Here is an 8,670-nt window from a genome sequence, read left to right as displayed (position 1 = left end):
TATTTTCATAATTATTTTTCAAATGAAAAAATGACTGAATATTTTAATTTATTCTATAATAGTAAGTGCTGTATTTCAAAATAAATTGTTACAATGTTCTTTCTAGGTGTACCAATATTTTAAACATGGATATACAGAAGATAAATTTTAACATAAAATATTGCTAAAGATGACATTTCTGGCTTTTTGAGACTAAAATTTTCATTGGGAGCTTTTAACATACCAAGCACATGTGACTGGGACTTGCTTATTCATAATATCAAATCTCTTATCTATTGCTAATTCAAACAATCAAAGTTTTTATAAAGTAAAAACTTTGATAAATGATATATTTTAATGAATTTATATAATAAATTTACATAAGTGCATCTATACAATTTTAAACTATGATCTCAATTTATTTTTGGAAACATGAATTTCAGCTAATAACCAATTTCATATACATATTCTAAAATATTTTTTTCATGATTTTTATAAAGGCATATTTTATTTGTTCATTTCTAAGACTATAGATAATAGGGTTGAAGAATGGGGGAATTATGGAATAGAACACAGAGATTACTATGTCTTGGATGGTTGCAGACATTGTAGATGGCCTTACATACTCATAGCAAAGGGAAATGAGGAAGATCAACACCACGAAGATATGAGGGATGCAAGTGGAAAAGGCCTTTGTTCTGTTTGCTCCAACTGGGAACTTGAGCACAGTAGAAAATATATGTATGTAAGACTTGATGATGAAGATGAAACAACCTCCAGCAACCACTATAGAAGAAGCAAGGAGTGTCATCTCATTGCTGAAGGTGTCAGAGCAGGAGAGTTTTAACAGAGAGGGGATGTCACAGAAAAACTGATGAATTATGTGGGAATGACAAAAGGGCAGCCTGAAGGTGTAGCCTGTGTGGAATCCTGCATAAACAAGACCACTGAGGACGGAAGCCAGTGTCATCTGGACACAGACCCGAGGGTTCATGATCACAGGGTAGTGCAGAGGATGGCAGATGGCCACATAACGGTCATGGGCCATGATGGTGAGGAACAGTAGCTCCACATACACAGAGAAAACCATGAAGAAGACTTGTGCTATGCATCCTAACTTGGAAATTGCACTGTTGTCAAGCAGGGAGTTGAGACATGAATTAGGGACCATTACTGAAATGTAGCATGCATCCAAGACGGACAGATTCCTGAGAAAGAAGTACATTGGAGTATGAAGGCTCTTGTCCAGGGTGGTGACAATAACAATAAGAAAATTCCCAATGAGAGTCATCAAATACATTATAGAGAAGGATACGACATTCAAAATTCGTAGTTCCCATACATCAGAAAACCCCATCAGGAGAAAGCCCATCATCATGGTGGAATTAGACATCTCTGGGTGAGACATCTCATATCTGGGAGGCAGTCAGGGAAGCCCTAAACACATGAAGAATTAAATGATGAGAAGACAGCTTTCAGTTGTTTTTCTCTTGCACTTTTCCTAATTCTAATCACTATTTATGTCTCTAATATTTTGGAAAGTAAACCATGTAGTGCTTTATTAATGTCCATAATATTCTAATTCTTATTGTAGGAATGATACATAAATCAGAAACTTTCTCATGAACATAACACATATATTTTTCATTACTGCCATGTGCATATCTAAATCTAGTTTTCTTGTGAATAAATACTTAACATATTTGTTGCTATCTATTCACTGCCTGTTTCAACCCAGCAAGAAGTGCTTCAGAAGAAAGCCCTGGTGATCCTTTCCAAAACACCAGTCATTATGGACCTTACTGAGCACAGTTGTACTGTAAGTTTCATGAAAGCAACAAAAGTCACAGGGAACTTGATGAAATTGTTTCAGTAAATAATAGCTTACATTGATAATGTTGGCTTTTTAAAGGAACTTCAGGGATACCTATGATATTTGGAACCACACAGACAAGTAACCTATACATAGTTAAAACTGCATTTCAAAATTCTTTATTCGAAATTAAAGATTTTCCAAATTCTGCTCAAATATTTCAAATGCCTTTGGTTTCCTCCTTTTTGGTTCAGTTATCAATTATATTGCTTATGCAATTTTTACAGACATCCTGAGCAAAGGCTATGATGTCTTTTATCAGTCTTATGAAATCTTTTACCAACTGCTTTATACTGGTGGGGAATTCAGTAGTTGATTTTTCTTATATGTTTTCTTAAGGAGCTCTGGTGATGTAGTGATTAAAATATTTGGCTGCTAACCAAAAGGTTGATGGTGGAACCCACCAGGCTGTCATAGGAAGAAAGTGGAGATAGTCTGCATGATAGAGATTTACAGCCTTGTAAACCCAATGGGAATCAGTATGATCAGAATTGACTCAATGGCAGTGATTTTTTGTTTGTTTGTTTTGGTTTACATGTCTTTTATGTTCTTTCTAAGTTCCTCACATATTGTATCTCACCCCACATTTTGGCCTTTCAGCATCAAGTAAAATATGTACGTGTGTTTGATAATAAGTAAAGATTTATAACACTGGATAAATTGACATTTCACTAAAATATCACTTATTTTACCTATATGGCTTTAGATGTAGAGTCATAAATTTTTCTACTGCATTATACCACTCCTCAAAAGGAAGATTGGGCAATGTACTTCTCTAGCCATACAGTCTCGGAAACCCAAAGAAGGGTCACTAAGGGTCAGATCTGAATACATGGCAGTAAGTTTGGTTTGAGTTTGGTTATTATGAAGATATTATCCTTATATGCATAAACAATTGAAGTAATAGATCATATATTCTAGATCATTGTTTGAAGTTAGTTGAAGAGAGAGAAAAATATAAGAATTTTAGTGATTAACAAAATCTAATCTATGATTATCTGGATAAAAATAACGCTTCAATCATTATGTTAAATTGTCAGGTAACAGAAATTTTGTTTTAAACAAACTGCCATGGAAATAAAGACACTTGCTTTTACTTTTCCCTATCAAACTAATGTTTTCTATTTTGCCTTATGTAAAGAAAATCTCAACATGGAAATTTGAATTGATTACATAAATTACAGTAGACCTTTATTTTCACTTCAAATAATAGTTCATAAATTTTCTTCCATTATTTCATTTTCACACAAATTGGTTTGAATGAGAAATTGAGCCCTGGTGTCTAAATCCTAATTCTCCTGGAAGCTTAAAAACAGTTTTGACAATAACGTAATACTAAAAGAAAAACTAAAACAAGCCAAAAATATATAAATATATACATTCATCTGATGTATTGACTATATTTTCCCTTTTTTGAAAAATTTTCTCATTGTTAGTAAACATCTAAGCGAGCTCATCAGAAGATTTTCACCCACAAAAAGAAAAAATAAAAATATTTTTAGTTAGGTAAACTAAATCAAAAAAAAGAGAGGAACTTATTTTGTTGTATTATATCCTATCTTTCACATCTCTTGATAAAACTCTCTGATAAATATTAAGTGTAATATAAAGATAGTAGCTCTGGTAGCATAGTGGCTAAGTCACTTGCCTGCTAACCAGACGGCTGGCGGTTCAAACCCACCAGCCACTCCTCGGAAGGAAGGTTGGGCAATCCTACTTCCGTAGTGATACTGCCTCGAAAACCCAAGGAGGGGTCGCTATGAGTCGGGCCGACTCGACGGCGCATAACAACAACAACAACAATATAAAGATGGAAAATCAAGGGTGTGCTGTATTTACTTTTGTAGAAAAGAATAGAAAATATAACTAGAAAGGGTTGATGATAAATTGAATAAGCAGATATAGAAAAGAACAAAAATATAAAAACTGGAAAATGACCAAGGAATTCTTCACTGTTGAGTGAAGGATATTTTATTTTCATTTTTTTTCTTATCAATCCAAATATAGACGTAAGTATTTATATTCAGTTAATTATACTTAATTAACTAGAGTTAATTGTGACATGCACATATTTTAATTTAAAACTTGCAGAAGTATTTAACTGGGTTATAAATTTATTATTATTATATTTCTCTTTATTAAAAATCAAATGAATAGGATATTATTAGACATTTATCAAAGTAATCCTCTTAGTCACATCAGTTGGGAAAATTTAGAGTTGACATTTTGAGAGTGAGTTTTCAAATTTTAACTGAAATCGTATTAAATGAAGCCATAATTTGTTTTTGAAATTGTATCACTATTATCCTTGTCCTGGTCATACATATTTACAATTAGAGAATATAACCTATGCATCTTTGTTTTAGGGATTTAAAAGATACAATGCTAGTGCTTCATATTAAAAGATAAGTGATACCCAGTATTTGTAACTCGTGGTTAGTGGAGGAAATATGCAATATATAGAATTAAGTTCATATGTTACTGTTTTTTAATTTACATGTATAAAACATTAATATGTTTAGTTTGAATAAATTGCATTTTCCATATATAAATCATACCTCTATAGCAGATTTAAGTGACAAAAGTTTCCTCTCTGGAAGCACAAACCTTCTTGATAATTAGTCAACATCTAGAAATTAAAAGAAATTGTGTTTACACAAGCAAGACACATAAGGGTTTTTCACCATTAACTAGTCACTCAACATCAATAAACAGTACATTTATTGATAACTTACTTAAAATAATTACATACTTAATTGTATGCCTTTCTATAAACATAAGTGCTGTCTATGGGAAATCTACTTCCGTAGTGATACTGCCTCGGAAACCCAAGGAGGGATCGCCATGAGTTGGGGCCGACTTGAAGGCATATAACTATAACACAACAACCACATATTTCTTGTACATTCAGATGTTCGAGGGGTTCAAAAATGGACTTATGTTATCTGCAATATTCTTAACACAGATCTTCATCACTATGTTAAATTAGGTAAAAATCTTCAGACTGACATAGGTTGAAATTTGAAGCATATATTTCTTATTCTAATTTTATATTTATTAAACAAACTATTTTGAACTTCACTTTCTACCTGGAAGATAACATATTTCCAACAGAAGCTTCTGGTTTGTAGAATGTGATTTGTCTCTTGCTTCAAACATTTAATTACCCTCAATTATCATTGTGGTAATGTATTCCTTAGATATTTATTTTACAAGAATATTTTCAAAAGTAGCAGACACTTAAAAGTTTAGGTATGTTAAAGGAAACTGTTCAATTTATTCAAAATTATTTTCTAAGTAGGTAAATTTACCCCTTGATATAGTCCTTTGATCTTTTTTAAAAACTGAAGTAATAATTTGACCCCTTCTTCTAAATGGAAAGTGTCATAGGATTATTCTGAAAAGGTTTATTGGTTTGATTGCATTTTTCTAAAGAGCATATGAATAGTGCATAACCTTCTGTGCAACAAAATGAAGAATATATTTTTCTACTTTGTATATATAAAATAAAAAATAAATTGATTAAAGCTTTAATGGAATTATTCATGGGGAGTCATCCAGTTATTTATATATTAGCATATTGATCCAGTCATGCAAGAAATTATGACTAAAAGCATAACCTTTCTCAGAAATTTATTAGAGATTTACTCTATCCTGTTAAGTTTATTATGACTCATACTGACACTATAGGACAAGGTAGACCTACATTACAGGGCTTCCAAGGCTGTGATCTTTATGGAAGGCTACTGCCAATTTTTTTTTCAGCAGATTGGTTGGTGGGTTGGGACCACTGACTCTTTAGTTAGCAGTCAAATGCTTAACCATCAGGCATCCTTTGATTAAAGATCAAAACCTAGCTTTTAGCACAATATTTAAATTCTGCAGATATACATATAATGTAATGAATTTAATATTTTAATACTTAAATATTCTAATTTATGTTATATTTGTATACTTATACCTTTCTGAGTTATAATTTTGTGTTTTGGTGAAATTTTAGGAATCTCCCACACATACTTGGTGAAAGATATGTAAAGATATATTCAATTTTTTATTTGGGGGATTTTGAGATTTAAATTGATAGTTTCCTTAAAGAATATTACTTCAAAACTCTGGCTCCTCTGATCAGAACATTTTCAGTCCTTGACATAATAGGTACAAAAAACTAAAACCAAACTCACTGCCGTCGAGTCGGATCCGACTCATAGTGACCCCTCCTTGGGTTTCTGAGGCAGTATCACTATGGAAATAGGTTGCCCAGTCTTCCTTCAGAGAAGTGGCTGGTGGGTTTGAACCCCCAGCCTTCTGCTGAGCAGTCACATGCCTTATTCACTCTGCCACCAGGCAGCATATTGTTCATTGATTTATTACTTTGTTTTTAATCATGACAGACAATTGACTTTTTATTTCCTTCAAGTGAGCCATTCAGTGTTATGAAACAGTTGGATTGACTAATATTTCAGAGAAATATTTAGGTTTATATTTCATACCAGTACCAATATGCAGTTTTATTTTCAATTTAAATTCATTGTGTCTTCCCAAATAAAATAGGAAGTGTGTGCAAGATAGTGAGGGGAAACATCAATATGGAAGCAATAAAGGGGGTCAAAATAATAATAAGCATGTAAAAATACTCACTATGTTGTACCCTGGATAGAAGAAAACTTTCTTTAATGATAGTTTCACCCAAACAGTCTGAATGTAGCTTATTTGAATGTGCAAAGCACTGATTAAATCATCAGTGTATTTAAACACTGAAGCAGCAATAGTATAACCATGACCATAAGGTCCCATTTTTCATAAAGATACAGCAATTACCAGGCCATCACAGTCAAGACTTTTGGGATCTCACCCATGCATGGTTAGTAGTCACTAGGGTCTTGAGAGACGCTCAGGAGATCATTTCCTGTTGGCAGTAAATGAATTAGACCCAATTAAAGTGTCCAATTTGACATGTGTCAACACTAATATAGTACTTCTGGAAATAGTAATAAATGCTTATCTCATAAACTACCTTTAAGATAAATGGCCTTTCATATATCTTTTTATACTGATATGAAAACCACGGAAACCTTGATTATCTCATCACTCAGTAAATTTTTAAGAAGAGAAGATGTAGTCTATGGAGGTTTTGAGATCTAGAAAGAGATGTGTAGTGAACATCAGAAAACTACCTCAACTGCAAATAGGGCAAATATCTAATGTTAATCTTTCCTTCCTTCTAGAAGTCTTGGTAATGCAGAAATGAGACAGCAAAATATGTGCTGCCAGTAGTAAAAAAGTATTTGAATATTTATTGTGAACAATACATTCAATTGACTAATAAAAATTATTCTCCACTCAGAAAGTGGCAAAGCTAAGATGGTGGACTAGGCAGAAAGACTGCACAGACCCTCTTCAACAAAGAAAAGGAAAACAAATTAACACAGACACAGAAGATAACCCTGGACCCCTATGCCTTGAAAGGAAGGATATAGAAGTGGACTAAACCCCAACTAGCAGAAGAATTTGCATGAAAATACCAAAAAAAGGAGACATACGGGGCTGCGGTCTGGCACTGATCCTGAGCGATCCTGATGGCACAGACAGCTTGGAGATTACCGAGTGCTGGTAGGACTTAAGAATTAACCTAAAAATCAGCCCTGCTAGCCAGAGACTGCAGAGAGGACTGCTCTGGCGTCTGGGGAATAAACAGAGAAGGTGAAGAGAAAGGCAGGCTAAGCTGTGGACTTTTGCTGGTCCAGAGGGTACCACCATTTTGAAAGTCTAAAAGCAGCTTGACTATTTTGGATATTTAAAGAGACAGGCCTCTAGAAGATTCCTGGGGCTTAAGAACACATTCTGCTTTCCAACAACCCAAAGGACCCTCCGGACCTGCAAGACTGAAAAGGTAAAACATTCCTCTTGTTACTCTTATACCCTACACCCTCTTGGTGAACAGAGGTGCAGCCATCCCCCACTCCCACCTACCTTCTGGACCCACAGGAAATCCATCACAGTCTGTGTGCTCAGATGGAGCCTGGGTGCCCTGCCCTGTCCTCCACTGATTTTTTTCTCTCTTTTTTACTATTTATTTTTTTCTTTTTCACTTTCTTGATTCTGGTTATTAGTTTGCTTGTATTTTTTTGTTTTAAAACAACTATTATTATTAATATTTTTGTCCTTTTTACTATTATTCTTAATGTTCCCCTCCCAGGACCTAGTTTTCAGCATTTTTTTCTTTTTCCTGTTGCTGGTAGATTTTTTTTTTTTTTTTAATTGAAGGTGTTTTTTTCCCCCTTTTTTCTCATGGTTAACCCCATTTCTTGTTTTTCTTTTTGCATTTTTCCCATATTTTTTCTTCATTATTCTCCTTCTCTACTTTTTTTTTTCTCTTAATGCCCTATCCCCAGATATTGCAGGTTTTCTTATTTTTTTTTTCTTCTTTTTCCCTTTATTCTTTTTTTTTGGTTACAGTTCCTGTGTGACTACATGGTGAGTTTTTTGTCCCTGTGCTTTTAGTTTTTTGAAGATTATTCAATTGTAATTTGTGTCTAATTCGGTGGGAGACAATAACAGTCCCCATAAGACACAACTACACCAACATTTCCTGCAACTTCACTCACTGAGCAAGAGCCACTACCTCCTTCTCCAACAATAAAATGGGCCAACAATAAAAAAACACCAAGAAGGGCCGGAATCACCCTTTCACTGCTCTTCACAAACAGTTTACAGAGATCTAAATAAAGAAACACCATGATGCCTTGGGGACAACAGACCATCAGAATCCACACAAAGAAGCAGGATAAAGTGAGAGAAACAAGGAAGCAAGATGCAGA

The 8,670-nt window shown here is 33.8% G+C and overlaps 1 pseudogene; it reads right to left on the bottom strand.

Moving 5' to 3' along the window:
- Positions 1 to 486: 486 nt before the first annotated feature.
- On the bottom strand, positions 487 to 1,372 carry LOC103211582 (annotated as a pseudogene).
- Between the last annotated feature and the right edge of the window lie 7,298 nt (positions 1,373 to 8,670).

Source organism: Orycteropus afer, unplaced genomic scaffold (assembly GCF_000298275.1).
Source record: "Orycteropus afer afer isolate SDZICR_OR568_19922 unplaced genomic scaffold, OryAfe1.0 scaffold00762, whole genome shotgun sequence".
Lineage (NCBI taxonomy): Eukaryota > Metazoa > Chordata > Mammalia > Tubulidentata > Orycteropodidae > Orycteropus > Orycteropus afer.
Note: the sequence above shows the minus strand (reverse complement) of the source record. Positions and strands in the feature narration are given on the sequence as shown.